Source organism: Sturnus vulgaris, chromosome 26 (genome assembly GCF_052056855.1).
Source record: "Sturnus vulgaris isolate bStuVul1 chromosome 26, bStuVul1.hap1, whole genome shotgun sequence".
In the NCBI taxonomy this organism is placed as follows: Eukaryota; Metazoa; Chordata; class Aves; order Passeriformes; family Sturnidae; genus Sturnus; species Sturnus vulgaris.
This window is the reverse complement of record NC_142268.1, coordinates 2115845-2134316: the sequence shown is the minus strand read 5'-3', so window position 1 is coordinate 2134316 and position 18472 is coordinate 2115845. Positions and strand designations below refer to the sequence as shown.

At 49.0% G+C, this 18472-nt stretch overlaps 1 protein-coding gene across 2 annotated transcripts in view; it reads left to right on the top strand.

Moving 5' to 3' along the window:
* GNG7 (G protein subunit gamma 7) overlaps positions 1–18472 on the top strand; it is a 45604-nt gene that overhangs the window by 20076 nt on the left and 7056 nt on the right. The gene's annotated exons all lie outside the window — the stretch shown is intronic.

Sequence of the window (18472 nt, the reverse complement as noted above, 5' to 3'; positions counted from 1 at the left end):
TTTATTTTTTTTTATTTTTATTTTTTTTCTCTTTCTTCCTTTCCCCTTTTCGCTTTTCCCTTTTAAATTTTTTATTTCCTATTTCCCCCCTAACCAGCACAGCCCAATTCTCATCCTCCACAGCTGCCCAGATGTGCAGGGAGAAGAAAAAATTGGGCAGAATCAAAACTTTTCAGGTTCCTGTGCCTGTTACTGGATTGCTGAAACCTCTCCCCAAAACCTTTCCCCAAAATCTTTCCCCAGAACCTGTCCCGAACATTTCTCTCTAAAATTTCTCCCCAAAACCTCTCCCTAAAATCTCCTGAATTCTGTTAAAATCAGGATTAGCTCAGAAATCCCGGGATTTTTGGGATTGGATTGCCCCAGGGATCTCATGGTGGAATTTTGTGTCCTGGATTCTGTGATTTTTTAGTTTTTAGTAAAACTTTTATTTTCAGGGGAAAAAAAAAAAAAAAAAAGTTTTATTCTCAATCTGCTGGAATTCCTGGATGTTGATTTTCCCTCCTCAGACAATTGACACCTCTTTGTTTTCCCAGGTTTTTGGGTTTTATTTTTTTGGGGGGGGAAGGAATTTGAGTTTCCCACAGAGGGAGAATCCAACCCCTGGGAAAAAAAAAAAAAAAAATTTATCCAAGTGCACATCTGGAAAAATCATCAGAGGGTGGGAACGATTCCTGCTGGAGTTCCCAGCCTCAAATTTCAGGATTTTTGGAGATTTCCCTGCCCCAGGATGATCCCTAAAAATCCCTCCAGCCCCAGCCATCCCATCATTTCCATGGAAAATGGGAGCAGATCCCCCTTTTCCAGCAGCTTCCAGGCAGGGCTGGAAGGGTCTGGGGTTTCCTGGGGATTCCTCATTCCAAAGTTTTGCTGGGAAAGGGAAACCCGAATTCCAGCAGCTGCTGAAAGGGAATTGCCTCCAGCCATCCTTTTTTAGGAATGAAATTCCTAAAATTCCTAAAATTCCTAAAATTCAGGGTGAAATTCAGCTCCTTTGCACGGAGACTGAGCAGTTTTCTCTCCATTTCCTGATGAAAAAATTGCTTTTTTTTTTTAAATTTAAAAAAAAAAAACCAAAAAAACTCCTTGGAAGAGACCACGAGAAATGGAAACAGAGCCTTCAAAAAACCCGGCCGGCTTTGATCCCGAAACTTGAAAAGCTCCACGGGATCAGAGCTGGCAGAAAAATATTTGGGAGAGTTTTGTGGCTTGAGCAGAAATTAAAGGGGGATGAAATCTCGGGGCTTTGATCAGCTCCAAGCTCATTCCCTGTGGGAATGGGGCCAGGGAGGGCTCCAGGCACAGGGAGCCATCCCCAATTCCTTCCTTTTGGGATTTTTTTTGGTTTTTTGGGGTGTTTTTAGTTGTAAACAGGCTCAGAGGGGGGTGCAGGGTCTCTCTGCCTGTGACCCATCCCGAATTTCTGGGGTTGGGGTTGGATTCACCTGGATGGGATCCACTGATCCCCAAAATCCCAGCAGGGATCAGCCCCAGTGCCCTAAAACAGCACAGAGCCTCACCAGGGCTTTAATTCCAGCTGCAATTCCATCATCTCCCTTCCTGCAATTCCCAAACCGAGATTTTTCAAGCCAGGCCTCAGCAGAGGAGAATTCCAGCAGCACATCCCAGGGATGGGAATGCAGGGTGAGCACAGGAGGAGTCCCGGCCTCAGGACATCCCAAATTCCTCCTGGAGCTCCAGCCTTGAGCTCCTTCCCAGCCCAAACCATTCCAGGATTCCTTAGGCCAGCCCAAACCATTCCAGGATTCCTTAGGCCAGCCCAAACCATTCCAGGATTCCTTAGGCCAGCCCAGACCATTCCAGGATTCCCTGATCCACCCCAAACCCTTCCAGAATTCCCTGATCCACCCCAAACCCTTCCAGAATTCCCTGATCCACCCCAAACCCTTCCAGAATTCCCTGATCCACCCCAAACCCTTCCAGAATTCCCTGATCCATCCCAAACCCTTCCAGGATCTCAGAATTCCCTGATCCAACCCAAACCCTTCCAGAATTCCCTGATCCACCCCAAACCCTTCCAGAATTCCCTGCTGTCCTGACCCCGATTCCAGGATCACCCCCTGCCTCCTGTTCCCTGTTCCTGCTGCTTTTCCCGGAGCTCATTCCTGCACAACTTCGGGACAAAGTTCCTTTCTCTGGGAATTCGATATCCCCGGGCTTTATCTGGGCCAGAGGTGAGGATTTATTTACAAACAGCCCCGGGCCTCTCCCGAGGAACATTTGGAACATTTGGAACCTTTGGAATGGGATCTGTGCTCCCAGGATCCCAGTGCCAGGGAATGCCCAGGGCTGGAATTTTGCCCCTTCCCAAAGTGCCCCAGGCCCCTGTGCTGGGTGGGAAATGGGAAAAGGGGGAATTGTCCCAGGGAATGGCACCTGGGACCCCCCCCAATAGTATTATTCAAATATCAGCATTATCCAATTATTAATTATCAGCATTATCCAATTATCAAGTAGGATTATTCAAATATCAGCATTTTCCACTTATCAAATAGGATTATTTTGTTATCAAACAGCATTATTCACATATCAACATTATCCAGCTATTTATTATCAGCATTATCCAATTATCAAGTAGCATTATTCAAATATTAGCATTATCCAGTTATTAATTATCAAGTAGCTTTATCCAGTTTTCAAACAGCATTATTCAAATATCAGATATCAGTATTATCCAATTACTAATTATCAGCATTATCCAATTATCAAATAGCATTATCCAGTTATCAAATAGTATTATTCAAAAATCAGCATTATCTAATTATTAATTATCAGCATTATCCAATTATCAAATAGGATTATCTAGTTATCAGACAGCATTATTCGAATATCAGCATTATCCAGTTATTAATTATCAAGTAGCTTTATCCAGTTTTCAAACATCATTATTCAAATATAAAATATCAGCATTATCTAATTATTATCAGCATTATCCAATTATCAGATAGCATTATTCAAATATCAGCATTATCCAATTATTAATTATCAGCATCATCTAATTACCAAATAGCATTATCTAGTTATCAAACACCATTATTCAAATATCAAATATCAGCATTATCCAATTATTAATTATCAGCATTATCCAATTATTAATTGTCAGCATTATCCAATTATTAATTATGAGCATTATCCAATTATCAAGTAGCATTCAATTATTAATCCTCCCCATTATCCAATTATCCAACAGCATGGTTCAATTATTAATTAGCAGCGTTTTCCCCTCCTTTGGAATGGCCATTCCTGATCCCTGTGCTTCTCAAATCTTCTTTTGATTTTCAAATTTTGATTTTCAAATCAAATCTTCTTTCGATTTTCTCAAAAATCATCCTGCTGAGTTTTCCCCCCCCTCCTCATCCAAAAATTCCCATTTTTGACCCCAAAAAATTTTTTATTTAATGCCTTTCCCACCCCGAAATTTTGGGGCTGTCCTTATCCCATCACTCAGAGCATCCCTGTGGGAATTTGGGAATTTTTTTTGGGGGATTTTTTTGTCCCAAATTCTGTGGGGCACAAAACGGGATCAGGGGAGCAAAGCTGGAATTGCTGTGGCATCATCTCCATGGGGTTTTTTTTTTTTTTTTTTTTGGAATTAAAGGATATTTTTCCCTGCTCTTTTCACACCAAAAACTGGGATGAGTGTGTTCCTCAGGGAATGTGACTCACTGGCAAGAGGAGGAGGAAGCAGCAAGGATTTCACTCCTTTTTTTATTTATTTTTTTATTTTTTTATTTTTTATTTATTTTTTTTTAGCCTTGTAGTAGCAGCTGAATTCCCAGCGTTCCCAAATTGGAAATTCCAAATCCCCCTTTTTTTTTTTTTTTTTTTTTAACACCTTGCTAAATCCTCCCTCTCCTCCTTTTTTAAAAATTATTTTTTTTTTTTTTTTTAGCCCTGGGTGATTCCAGGTAGTAACAGCACTAATTAATTAATTAATTAATTAATCCCAAAAATCTTTTCCAACCTGAGGGCTCTGAAACCCTGCCCAGAAAAAAAATGGAATTGAGGAATTTGGGGATTCAGTTGGTGCCAGGCTGGGAAGTGAGGCCAGAACTGGGTTTGGAATTCCATGGAATTGGAGGAATTGGGGCTCAGCTTTCCCAGGAAAATGGAATTGTTCGGGAATTTATTAGGAATTGTTTGGGAATTTATTAGGAATTTTTCAGGAATTGTTCAGTAATTTTTCAGGAATTATTTAGGAATTTTTCAGGAATTATTTAGGATTTTTTCAAAAAAAAAACCCAAAAAACCCCCAAAACCCAAACTAAAAATCCCATTATTTTCTACAAAAATCCTTGGTTTTATTTCCCTCCCTTTCTCTCACAGCTCACTGATGGTTTCCCTGCAGATTTGAGCTCCTCCAGTGCTGCTAAAAGCACTCCAAACTCAATTTTGGACAAATAAATTCCAAATTTAGGTGGGTGGGTTGGATTTGGACTCGGGAGTTTTTAATTTAAGTGCAGATGGTTTTGCAGCAGGTTGGGTTGGGTGGGTGTTGAGTTTAATATAGTGAAATTGAAGATAAAAATACATCAAAATTAACAGTTCACAAAGCAAAAAAAAAAAAATAAAATAAAATTAAAAAAAAAAGGATTAAAAGTAGTTGGGATGGGTGAGGAAGAAGGGAACAGGATCAGCTGTGTCACCTCCATGTCCTGGCACTGAGCTGCTCTTAATTTCTCTGCTAAATGAAGATTTTAATTAGGCTGGGATTGCACAGGGCCAGGTGAGCCTTTCCTTGATCCTTATCCCAGTTTATCCCAGTTTATCCCAGTTTATCCCAGTTTATCCCAGTTTATCCCAGTCTGGCTGCTCCAAGGTGGTGCCAAAATGCTTTTCATCCATTTTTAATTTTTTTATTTTTATTTTATTTTTTTTTTTTTTTTAAATCCAATTATGGATGCAAATTGAGATTTGCAGCTGGGAATTCCAATGCAAACCCCGGTGGGACAAAGGAGGAGGTGTTTGTGTCAATTATTAGGAAAAACATTAAATATAAAAAATTCCACTCATCCCTGGGTTAGGGAGCTTATTATGGGATGGGAGTTTCCTGCTGCCTGTCCCGTGCCATAAATTGGGATCACGTTGGTTCCTGTCATTTATTCCTCCTTTATTTCCCAGTTTTCCTGCAGATTTTGAGCTCTGTTTTGGGAATTTTGAGCTGGAATTTTAGAAACAAATCCAATTAAAATACAGAAACATAATTTAGAGTGGTGAGTGTGCCTATCCCAGCTGGGACAGAAGTGCCTGCTACTGATTTTAATTAAAACTCTGCTAATTGGGTTAATTTATTCCCAATTTAAACACGGAGAAGGAGCTGATTTCTCCTTTTTTTTTTTTTTCCTGTCACTCCCACGAGGGAAGAGCCAGGAGTGTGGGAGCTGCTGCTCCAGGAATTCCCAAATTTTATCAGGAATTGCCTCGGGAACCCCAAAACCCAGCAGGAATTTGGGTGCAGGAGGGCTGGGAGTGATGCAGGCTGGGGAATGGGAAATGTGTGGATTTCTGGAATTTTCTGGGATGGAAGGAATTGAAATCTCACCCTGCCCAGAGCCAGGGGATGCTTTTTGTTATCCCTGGGCATTTCCAGGGATCCTCCAGGTTTGTTTTTCTGGGATTTTTTCCCTCCCCAGCTTTGTTTTCATTCCTGCTCCAGAGGGTGACAGAGGTGACAAAGGCACCCGAAATCAGCCCCAAACCCCTCCGGGCCTCCTCCAGCCCTGCCTTCAGATAGAAATTGATTTAAATTCACATTCAGGCTTAAATTCAGATTTAAATCCACACTCAGGCTTAAATTCACATTCAGATTTAAATCCACACTCAGGCTTAAATTCACATTCAGACTTAAATTCACACTCAGGCTTAAATTCAGATTTAAATTCAGATTCAGGCTTAAATTCACATCCAGACTTAAATCTGAATGTGAATTTAAATCTGAATGTGAATTTAAGTCTGAATGTGAATTTAAATTCAGATTCAGGCTTAAATACACATTCAGATTTAAATTCAGATTTAAATTCAGATTCAGACTTAAATTCACATTCAGATTTAAATTCACATTCAGGCTTAAATTCACACTCAGGCTTAAATTCACATTCAGATTTAAATTCACATTCAGGCTTAAATTGAGATTCAGACTTAAATTCACATTCAGATTCAGATTCAGACTTAAATTCAGATTCAGATGTAAATTCAGATTCAAATTCACATTCAGGCTTAAATTCAGACTTAAATTCACATTCAGGCTTAAATTCAGATTTAAATTCACATTCAGACTTAAATTCAGATTTAAATTCAGATTTAATTCACATCCCGATGACTCCTCTGCTCTTGTTCCACCACCAAACCCCAGCAAAGGTCGCAGCTTTTCTGGGAATTCCATCCCACCCCCAAATCTCCCTTTTTCCACTTTAAAAGCCATTCCCGGTGTCCTGGCAGCCTCTCCGGCTCCTGAGCTCATTCCAAAACCTCTCCAGCGATTTTCCCTCTTTCCTTATCCCCGTTTTCCTCCAACCTGCAGCAGATAATTTTCTAAATTTAAACCCCAGCCGGCCCAAAGCTGCCCGTGACCCCAGGGCATCTCCCTCACGTGTTTCCCATCCCATCCCTTTCTCACAGAGGGGAAAATTCCCTTTTTTAGCCCTGCTGGCCCCGCTGGCAGCAGCCCCAGCCCTGAGCTCAGCCCTGGATCGCTGCCAGCCCAGCGTGACCAAAAAGAAAAGAAAAGAAACTTTCAGCTTCCTCCTCTCTCCAATCCTGCCCTGAGCTGGGAGCTGCACACCCTCACATGATGCTGCCGTCATTTTATTTTATTTTTATTTTTTTTTTCCCCCCCCCAAAAAAAAAAAAAAAAAAAAAAGCCGAGGTTTTGCGGGAAAACAGCCGCGGTCACGCGGGGCCGCTGGGGTTTGGTGGTGGAACAAGTGCAGAGGAGTCCTGGGGGATGTGAATGTGAATTTAAATCAATTTAAATCCGAAGGCAGGGCTGGAGGAGGCCTGCAGGGGTTTGGGGCTGATTTCGGGTGCCTTTGTCACCTCTGTCACCCTCCGGGGCTGGGGAGGGAAAGTCACAGGACAGAGGGGATGGGTGGAGGAGGAAAAACAAAGCCGGGGGGGCACTCATGTGATGGCCGGGCCCCAAAGGTCACTCAGTGTGTCCTGGCAATGGGAATGGGCTGGGAATGGGCTGGGAATGGTGTCAGGAGAGGGGAATGAGGATCCCAGAGTGGCTCTGTGCCCCCATTCCAGAATGGGAATGAGCCAGACCCCGATGCTAACAGGGCTTTTATGTAGGGAATGAGGATCCCAGAGTGGTTCCATTCCATAATGGGAATGATCCAGGACCCATTTGTAGGGAATGAGGATCCTGGAGCAGCTCTGTGTCCCATTCCAGAATGGGAATGAACTGGGAATGACCTGGGAATGGTGTCAGGAGAGCTCCTTTGTGGGGAATGAGGATCCCAGAGTGGCTCTGTGTCCCTGTTCTGGAATGGGAATGATCCAGGACCCATTTGTAGGGAATGAGGATCCCACTGCAGCTCTGTGCCCCCATTTGAGAATGGGAATGAGCCAGGCCCCGATGCTAACAGGGTTTTTTGTAGGGAATGAGGATCCCAGAGTGGTTCCATTCCATAATGGGAATGATCCAGGACCCATCTGTAGGGAATGAGGATCCTGGAGCAGCTCTGTGACCCCATTCCAGAATGGGAATGAACTGGGAATGAACTGGGAATGGTGTCAGGAGAGCTCCTTTGTAGGGAATGAGGATCCCAGAGTGGCTCCATGTCCCCATCCTAAATGGGAATAAGCTGGGAAGGAGCTGGCTCTGATGCCAGCAGGGCCCATTTTTAGGGAATGAGGATCCCACTGCAGCTCCGTGTCCCCATTTGAGAATGGGAATGAGCCAGGAATGAGCCAGGGCCCTTTTGTAGGGAATGAGGATCCCAGAATGGCTCTGTGTCCCCATTCCAGAATGGGAATAAACTGGGAATGATCCAGGCCCCGATGCCAGCAGGGCCCCTTTTTGTGGGGAATGAGGATGGGAAACAAGATGGGATGAAAATCCTGCTAAAATGTGGAATTTCAGAGCCTCTGGGGGATTGTTGGAAACTGAGATGGGATGGAAATCCTGCTAAAATGTGGAATTTCAGAACCTCCGAGGGGGCTGTTGGGAGATGCTTGGACAGAGAATTCAGCAGAAATTCACAATTTTATTTTGAACTGGTTTTGACTTGGCTCGGTGGCAAACACACCCAGCAGGAGCAGGGCTTGGGAATTCTGCTTTGGAAAATGCAGCTCCAGGAGCCTCCTGAAATCCCCAAATCCCCCCAGGGTCGAAGTTTTCTTTGGGAAGATCTCAGGACAGAAGCTGGAAATGCTCCCAGCTCCCATTCCCAGGAGGTTTCTCCGTGGATTTGTTGTTTGCTCAGCATCAATCCAGGAGAGAATTCCTTATCTGTGTTTTCCATGGATTGCAGTTTTAAGTCAATATTTTTGTCACAACCTCCTGGTTGTTTTTTTGAAGATTTTTTGTGGGTTTTTTTTTGTTTTTTTTTGTTTTTTTCCATGGCTGTTGTTGTTGTTTTCCAAACCCAGCTGTCGCTCCCCTCGTGCAGGCACGGGAATGAAACCGGATCCGTGCGGGAAATCATCCACGGGGAGGGAGAATTCCCAACATTTTCCAGGGTTTTTGCACGTGGTGTTTGGCACTGGGATTCCCCACCCTGCAGAAAGCAGGAGGGAGGGGAAGAATTCCCCTTAAACTCGCAGAATTCCTGAGAAAAAAACCTGGAATTCTGCTCCAGGGGTTCCTGAGTGATGCTGGGGCAGAGCCTGGGTCCCTCAAGGACACTTTGGGCTAAAGGGGTTGGGTTACTGGGGAGACTGGTGTGGGTTACTGGGGAGACTGGTGTGGGGTAATGGGGTAACTGGTGTGGGGTAATGGGGTAACTGGTGTGTAATTAATGAGGTAACTGGTGTGGGTTAATGGGGAGACTGGTGTGGGTTACTGGTCTAACTGGTGTGTAATTAATGGGGTAACTGGTGTGGGGTAATGGGGTAACTGGTGCTGGTTAATGGGTTTACTGGTCTGGCTTACTAGGATAACTGGTGTGGAGTTACTGGGGTTACTGGTGTGTAAATAATGGGGTAACTGGTGCTGGTTAATGAGGTTACTGGTGTAACTGGTGTGAGTTAATGTGGTAACTGGTGTGGGGTTAATGGGGTAACTGGTGTTGGTTAATGGGGTAACTGGTGTTGATTAATGAGGTAACTGGTGTGAGTTAATGGGGTAACTGGTGTGGGGTTACTGGGGTTACTGGTGTGTAATTAATCAGGTAACTGGTGTGGGGTACTCAGGTAACTGGTGTGGTTACTGGTGCAGCTGGTGTTGGTTAATGGGGATACTGGTGTGTAATTAATGAGGTAACTGGTGTGAGTTAATGGGGTAACTGGTGTGGTTACTGGTCTAACTGGTGTTGGTGTAATTGGTGTGAGTTAATGGGGTAACTGGTCTGGCTTACTGGGATAACTGGCGTGGAGTTACTGGTGCAGCTGGTGCTGGTTAATGGGGTAACTGGTGTGGGTTAATGGGGTAACTGGTGCTGGTTAATGGTATAACTGGTATTGGTTTCTGGTCTAACTGGTGTAACTGGTGCTAGTTAATGGGGTAACTGGTGTTGGTTTCTGGTGTAACTGGTGCTGATTAATGGGGTAACTGGTGTGAGTTACTGGGGTAACTGGTGTGGTGTAATGGGGTAACTGGTGTTGGTTCCTGGTGTAACTGGTGCTGGTTCCTGGTGTAACTGGTGCTGGTTACTGGTGTAACTGGTGTTGGTTACTGGTGTAACTGGCTTCCCTGGGAAAAAAGGGGGAATTTCTTGGGAATGCTTCAGGCTTCCCTGGAAAAATGTTTTTAGGGCATTTTTAGGGAGTTTTGGGGAGTTTTTAGTGAGTTTTTAGGAAGTTTTTAGAGAGGTTTTAGGGAGTTTTGCCACCCTGCAATGGCTCCTGCTCCCACGCCACAGAAATCTGGAGGTCTGAAAGGAGGTGAGGAGAGCGGGGGGGGAAAGAAAGAAAAAATAGAAACAAAAAAAAAAAAGAAAGAAATAAAAACTTGCTGCGGTCAGGGAAAAATTCAATGGCTCATTGAGGCGCGGAGCTGGGGCTGCAGGAAGTGAGGAGGGAAAATGGAGCCGGCTTTGTTCGTGTCCAGACAGGGAGAGAGCCCGGCCCCAAAGCCGAGCTCTGCTCCCAAAACCCGTGAGGTCATTCCCAAAAACAGGGACGGGCTCGGGGACAGCGATCCCTGCTCGGGGACAGCGATCCCTGCTCGGGGACAGCGATCCCAGCTCTGGATCAGCGATCCCGGCCCTGGATCAGCGATCCCAGCCCTGGATCAGCGATCCCGGCCCCGGATCAGCGATCCCTGATCGGGGACAGCGATCCCGGCCCTGGATCAGCGATCCCTGATCGGGGACAGCGATCCCGGCCCTGGATCAGCGATCCCGGCCCTGGATCAGCGATCCCTGATCGGGGACAGCGATCCCGGCCCTGGATCAGCGATCCCTGATCGGGGACAGCGATCCCGGCCCTGGATCAGCGATCCCGGCCCTGGATCAGCGATCCCTGATCGGGGACAGCGATCCCAGCCCTGGATCAGCGATCCCTGATCGGGGACAGCGATCCCAGCCCTGGATCAGCGATCCCGGCTCTCCCAATGTGCTCCCCCCGCCTTTCCTGGCTCCGGGCTCGTTCCCAGGAGCTGTCGGTGGCTCCTGGCCCCGCTCCAGCCAGGGGGAGCTGCTCCATCCCAAAATCCGGTGGCTTTGGAGACCCTCGGGCTCCTCCATCCCCGGATTCCCAATCCTGGTGGGCTTGAGGGACCCTGGAGCTGCTCCATCCCCGAATTCCCAATCCCAAATCCTGGCAGGTTTGAGGACCCTGGAGCTGTTCCATCCCAGGGGTAAATGGGATCCTGGAAGGGTAGAGAGGATCCTCAGGGATGAAATGGGGTCCTGGAAGGGTAGAGAGGATCCTCAGGGATTACATGGGGTCCTGGAAGGGTAGAGAGGATCCTCAGGGATTACATGGGGTCCTGGAAGGGTAGGAGTTCCTGGAGTTAGAGGAGTGGCAGCTCAGAGCTATGAGAGGAATGGGAAGAATTCCCGGAGCCGCGCGGGCTCAGCGCATTCCTCTGATGTTTCTGTGCTGCCGTCACCGTCCGGCGGCGGGCAGGTGGCACCGGGGGACACGCCGGGACTGGCACACACCGGGACTGGCACACACCGGGACTGGCACACACCGGGACTGGCACACACCGGGACTGGGACACACCGGGACTGGGACACACCGGGATGGCACACACCGGGACTGGCACACACCGGGGATGGCACACACCGGGACTGGGACACACCGGGACTGGCACACACCGGGGATGGCACACACCGGGACTGGCACACACCGGGGATGGCACACACCGGGACTGGGACACACCGGGACTGGCACACACCGGGGATGGCACACACCGGGACTGGGACACACCGGGACTGGCACACACCGGGACTGGCACATACCGGGACTGGGACACACCGGGACTGGCACACACCGGGACTGGCACATACCGGGACTGGCACACACCGGGACTGGCACATACCGGGATCCGTGCCAGGGCCGCTCCTCAGGCCCAGACAGGCCCGGCTGCCCGGCCGGTTTCACCCTCGTGACCTGAAGCCGCGTTTCGGTTGGAAAAGGCAGGGAAATGTTTGGGGTGAGGGAAAAGGCAGGGAAATGTTTGGGGTGAGCCGAGGGAAAAGGTTTGGGGTGAGCCGAGGGGAAAAGACAGGGATGGGTCTGGGCGATCCCGCCGGGAAGCGCCGGGAATAAACCAATAAATCAATAAACCAATAAATCAATGGTTGAAAGGGCAGAGACTGCTCGGATCCGTGATGAGAGAGGAGGAGGAGGAGGAGGAGGAGGAGGAGGAGGCGCCTCCTCCAGCACGGAGCCGCTGCTGAGTCACGGCTCGGCAGAGCCAGCGCTGCTGTCACCGCTCTGTCACCGCTCTGTCACCGCTCTGTCACCGCTCTGCCACCCCGCTGCTGCTGCGCCAGGCTGACTCAGGACCTGCGCGGGTTTGCGCTGCTTTTTTCCCAGAAAAAAAAAAGCCCAAATGGGGACTTTGGCAGGGTCCAGGACTCGGGAACAAAGCGGCTCCGTGGGGCTGTGCAGGACACGGGCAGGGTGGCACAGCCTCGGCTCCCCGCACGTTTTTGGGAACGTGAGCCGCAAAACATCGGCTTTGTGCCAGCGAGAGCTTGGGAATTTAGGGACGGAGCCCAGGAGGGATTTGAGGCTGTTCCCGAGACAGACCGAGCTGCTGCGGGACGTGGCTCTGAGCATTAGTCCAGAAAATCCAAACGGGTTTAAAAAACAAATCCTGGTCATGCCAGGCTTTCTCCTGACCTCGGTGCTTTCCCTAAAATAGGCAGGAGTGCTCCTGGGAGGGGTTTGTGCCGCAGCCAGACTCTCCTTGGATGTGTTTGTGTCATTCCCAAACCTCGCCCGTCTGCATTTCCCAACCTCCCTCCCGGCTGTTTGTGTCCTTGACCTCGGGATGATCCCTCCCTGCCTCTTGTGTTCCCTGAATTTTGATCGATTTTTTTTTTTTTTTTTTTTTTTTTTAAATCGTGGTTTTATTGCTGCAGCGTTTTCCAGCTGCTGGGAAATCTTTCGGTGTGCTGGGATCTGCCAGATCCCCGAGCTGCAGGAGGAGCAGCCCTGAGAGCTGCAGGGCTCGGTGACTTCATCGCTGCTGGAATAAATCCCGGACACGGCGTGAGGAGCCACCAGAGCCATTCCCGAAAATCGGCTTGTCCCCGAATGCTGCTGCTGCTGCCGGGACAGAAATTCGGGAAGATTTGTTTGTGCTGAGCGAGGGCTGCGGGTGACTCAGCGAAAGGAGAGCAGGGCTGGTGCTGAGTCACGGATCCAGGGAAGGGAAAAGGCAGCGCTGGCCCCGCTCCAGCAGCAGCAGCACAAACTCCAGAGGCTCTGCCCCCCTGGCAGGGAGGAATTCTGGCGCTGTGGGGTTGATTTCTTCACTTTGGGAGGCTGTGCAGGAGACCTGGGTGTCCCTGCAGACGTCACATCCCGGCCCTTTCCCAAACACCGATTGCTTTAAAAAATGGGCAAAGGGATGGTGGAGCTGGGTCCAAACTGGGCAGTGCTGGATCCAAACTGGGCAGTGCTGGGTCCAAACTGGGCAGTGCTGGATCCAAACTGGGCAATGCTGGATCCAGACTGGGCAATGCTGGATCCAAACTGGGCAATGCTGGGTCCAAACTGGGCAGTGCTGGGTCCAAACTGGGCACAGCTGTATCCAAACTGGGCAATGCTGGGTCCAAACTGGGCAGTGCTAGATCCGAACTGGGCAGTGCTGGGTCCAAACTGGGCAGTGCTGGATCCAGACTGGGCAGTGCTGGATCCAGACTGGGCAGTGCTGGGTCCAAACTGGGCAGTGCTGGGTCCAAACTGGGCAATACTGGGTCCAAACTGGGCAGTGCTGGGTCCAAACTGGGCAGTGCTGGATCCAAACTGGGCAATGCTGGATCCAAACTGGGCAATGCTGGGTCCAAACTGGGCAGTGCTGGATCCAAACTGGGCAGTGCTGAGTCCAAACTGGGCAGTGCTGGATCCAAACTGGGCAGTGCTGGGTCCAAACTGGGCAGTGCTGGGTCCAAACTGGGCAGTGCTGGATCCAGACTGGGCAGTGTTGGATCCAAACTGGGCACAGCTGGATCCAAAGCAGGTGGTGACACTGCTTGTGACGCTACTTGTGACACTGCTGGTGACACTGGTGGTGGCACTGCTGATGTCACCTGACGTGCGTGTCGCACACCTCGCTCCTCTCCCTGGCTCCTCTCCCAGCCCTGTTACCTCACCCTGCCAGTGCCAAGGGACATCTCCAGGGTTTGTTTTGGCTTCTCCAGCTCCTGAGGCCCGGGATGGCTCCATGGGCCAATGGCCCGTGGTTGTTAATGAGGTTCCTGCTTAATTGTTCACCCTGGGAGCAGCCCCGGAGCGTGGCTGAGGGACCTCACCCCGTGCAGGGCCTGCTGTGGAACCAGGGGGAACTGGGAGGGATTCAGATCCCAGTGGAATCTGGGACTGGGAGCAATGCTGGTCCCACTGTGGAATTTGGGACTGGGAGGGATTCAGGTCCCAATGTGGAACCTGGGACTGGGAGAGATTCAGATCCCACTGTGGGACCAGTGAAATCTGGGACTGGGAGTGATGCAGATCCCAGTGAAATCTGGGACTGGGAGGGATTCAGATCCCAGTGGAATCTGGGAGTGGGAGCAATGTGGATCCTGCTGTAGAATTTGGGAAGGATTCAGATCCCCCTGTGGGGCTCAGCACCGACTGCTGCTTCTCTTTAATCTTGGAGAGGGAAAAGGCACCGCTGGGAAGAGGGAAACTGGGATGCACTGGGATTCACTGGGATTCACTGGGATTCTCCGGGATTCACTGGGATTCTCCGGGATTCACTGGGCTGCTGGGGATCTGCAGAACAGCTCAAACCCCATGAAACCATAAACCAGGAAGGAAAACATCTCCGCCTTGCCAAGGATCTGTTTTTCAAACACTCCTTTAATTCCTCCCCACACCGTCCTTCCTCCAGCCGGGCTGGGATCCTCAGGATGCTGCAGGGACAGGGATGGGGGTGGGAACAACTCCCAGAAGTTCTCTGAACTCTCCCTGGGCTGATTCATCAGCCTGGCTCCATAAACAGGAAGCTGAGAAAGTACAGCCAGGTGATCCTGTGCTGCTGCAAACACTTGGAAACACAAATTCCTCGCATTTTTTTCCTCCCAGCTGCCTGCTAGCTCTTGTCCAGGTGAGGGCTGTGCTGGCAGAGTCTGCAGCAGGAAAGGCTCTCGGGTTTTCATGGGTTTAGAAGCTTTTCCCTGCTCCTGATCCCATTGCAGAACCTGGGAGTGGGGGGGGGATTCAGATCCCACTGTGGAATTTGGGATTGGGAAGGATTTAAATCCCACAGAGGGATCTGGGATTGGGAAGGATTCAGATCCCCCTGTGGGGCTCAGCACCGACTGCTGCTTCTCTTTACTCTTGGAGAGGGAAAAGGCACCGCTGGGAAGAGGGAAACTGGGATTCACTGGGATTCACTGGGGTTCACTGGGATTCACTGGGACTCACAGGGGTTCTCTGGGGTTCTCTGGGATTCTCTGGGATGCAGCTGCTCTGTTTTGCAGCTCCTCAGACCGGAGCAGGACGTTCCCTCAGGGAACAGCCGCCTTCCTCCTCCGGTTTTCCACAGAACCAGACCTGATTTCACCCTGGCAGTTTCCCCGTGTTGGCTTGACTTCACTTCCAGGACGGGAGGGGCGGAGATTCCCAAACAATCCCGTGAATTCAGGGAATCCTGGCGTGCCGGAGCCGGGAACGCGGCGGGGCTGAAGCGCCGCTTGTTTCCCTCCCCATCCCGCCCCATTCCCGGGATCTGCTCAGGGATTGAGGAGCTCAGAACACGCCGGGAAGCGGCTGCCAAGCAAAACAATCCCTGAGAGTGTCTCTGTGGTCTGGAATAAACTCCCGAAATGTCTAAACATAGGCGAGACGGCGAGGATTTGGGATGGGACAGGCGCTCCCAGCCCGATCCCGCCGGCTTTGAAGCCGCCAGGGCCGGGGAGAAAATTGGAGGAGTCTCTAATTAAGGCTTGGAAGGGCTCAGTGGGCGGCTGGGAGCGCCGGCTCCGTCCCACTCCGTGTTTGCTTTGGCTCCTTCGCCTCCTGCAATCGTCTCCAGGTCTGCTCGGGGAGCTGGGAGCTGCCCCCGGTGCCCTGAGTCAGCGGCGGGAGGTGACAGCAGTGTCACCTCCACAGGGCTGTCACAGAGGGGACAGGCTGGACAGAGGTGACAGCAGTGTCACCTCCACGGGGCTGTCACAGAGGGACAGGCTGGTCGGGAGGTGACAGCAGTGTCACCTCCACGGGGCTGTCACAGAGGGGACAGGCTGGGCAGAGGTGACAGCAGTGTCACCTCCACAGGGTGTCACAGAGGGGACAGGCTGGGCGGGAGGGGACAGCAGTGTCACCTCCACGGGGCTGTCACAGAGGGACAGGCTGGGAATGGTGTGTGGCCAAGGGTGTGGCCAGAGCTGCTCCAGGGACAGGGGGGATTGTTTTGGTCTCACGGACAAAATCCTTCAGTTCCTGCTGTGAAAATGAGAGGAACGGGGTGCAGGGCCTGTCAGGGCACTGTGGGGCTGCAGGGACATGACCCCACAGAGACAGGGCCCCATGGGCAGAATGGACCTGGCCCCATGGGCAGGGTGGACATGATCCCATGGGCAGGGTGGATACAAATCCCATGGGAAGGTTGAACGTGATCCCATGGGACACAAATCCCATGGGAAGGTTGGATGCAAATCCAATGGGCAGGATGGACATGGCCCCATGGGGATGGTGGACATGATCCCATGGGCAGGTCAGACAAAAATCCCATGGGAAGGTTGGACATAAATCCCATGGGAAGGTTGGATGTGATCCCATGGGAATGTTGGATATAAATCCCATGGACACAACCCTATGGGAAGATTGGACATAAATTCCCTGGGAAGGTTGGACATAAATCCTATGGGAAGGTTGGATGTAAATCCTATGGGAAGTTTGGACACAAATCCCATGGGAATGTTGGATATAAATCCCATGGGAATGTTGGATATAAATCCCATGGACACAGCCCCACGGGCAGCTCTGGCACGTGCCAGTGTCACCTGCCCGGGTGCCAGGGACACCAAAGCCACCAGGGCTGGCCCAGACGGGTCCAGGAGCCCCCAGAGCCCCCCTGGGTGCCCGGGCAGAACCTCCCTTCCTTTCCCAGAACCAGGAGGATTTTTCTGCTCTCCTCAGCAGAGTTTTTAACAGAACTCCCTGGAAAGGGGATCCCGAGGGCTCGTTCTGGGAAAAGGGAACTTGAAACAACCTCAGGAAACTCAGTGGGGCCAGCAGAGCTCCCTGGGGACACGTCACACCCCGGGGTGGCCTTGGGGACAACAGAATTTTTAATTTTTTTTTTGTGCTTTCTGACACTGATCCCCCCAGCAGAGCACTGCTCTAGACTCGAGGCCTTGGAGAAAACCTCCAAAATTCGAGTGCTGGAGTTAAAAATCACGAGTGTGTTGTTGAAATAAAGGGTTTGGAATATGGAGGTTTTAATATAGAGTGATATATTAAAATATATAGTAATGTATTAAATATATTAAATAGGTTAAGTATGTTAAATATGTAAAATATATTCAATATATTCAATATGTTAAATAGATTCAATATATTCAATATGTTAAATAGATTTAATAGATTCAATATATTCAATATATTAAATTATTCAATATATTAAATATATTACTATAGTAATAGGTATGGGATAAAATGGAAGTTCTTGGGCATCATCCCATCTTCCTTTTCTTGTTCCTTCATCATGAGTTTCCAGCAGTAATTTCTGCCTGGATAATTAGTGCTGCACTGCAGGTCACAGAAGTTGAGTTACTGGGTTAAAAGTGTCAATAATATAAATGTTATTAGCTCTTTATTGGACTGTTTGCCATGGGTTTTTCTATGGTTTTTCCAGGATTTTTCCATGGTTTTTCTATGGGTTTTCCATGGTTTGTCCAGGGTTTTTTCCATGGTTTTTCTGTGTTTTTTCCAGGGTTTTTCCATGGGTTTTCCATGAGTTTTCCAGAGTTTTTCCATGATTTTTCCATGGTTTTTCCATGGTTTTTCCATGTTTTTTCCATGGTTTATCCAAGGTTTTTCCATGGTTTTTCCATGGTTTTTCCAGAGTTTTTCCATGGTTTTTCCAGGGTTTTTCCAGGGTTTTCCCCATGTTTTTCCATGGTTTTTCCATGGTTTTTCCAGGATTTTTCCTGGGTTTTCCCATGGTTTTTCCATGCTTTTTCCATGGGTTTTCCAGGGTTTTTCCAGGATTTTTCCTGGGTTTTTCCATGGTTTTTCCATGGTTTTTCCATGGTTTATCCAGGGTTTTTCCAGGATTTTCCCCATGTTTTTCCATGGTTTTTCCATGGTTTTTCCAGGATTTTTCCTGGGTTTTTCCATGGGTTTTCCATGGTTTTTCCAGGATTTTTCCTGGGTTTTCCCATGGTTTTTCCATGCTTTTTCCATGGGTTTTCCAGGGTTTTTCCAGGATTTTTCCTGGGTTTTTCCATGGTTTTTCCATGGTTTGTCCAGGGTTTTCCATGGGTTTTTCCATGCTTTTTCCATGGTTTTTCCAGGATTTTTCCTGGGTTTTCCCATGGTTTTTCCATGGTTTTTCCAGGGTTTTTCCAGGATTTTTCCCATGTTTTTCCATGGGTTTTCCATGGTTTTCCCATGGTTTTTCCATGGTTCTTCCATGGTTTTTCCATGGTTTTTC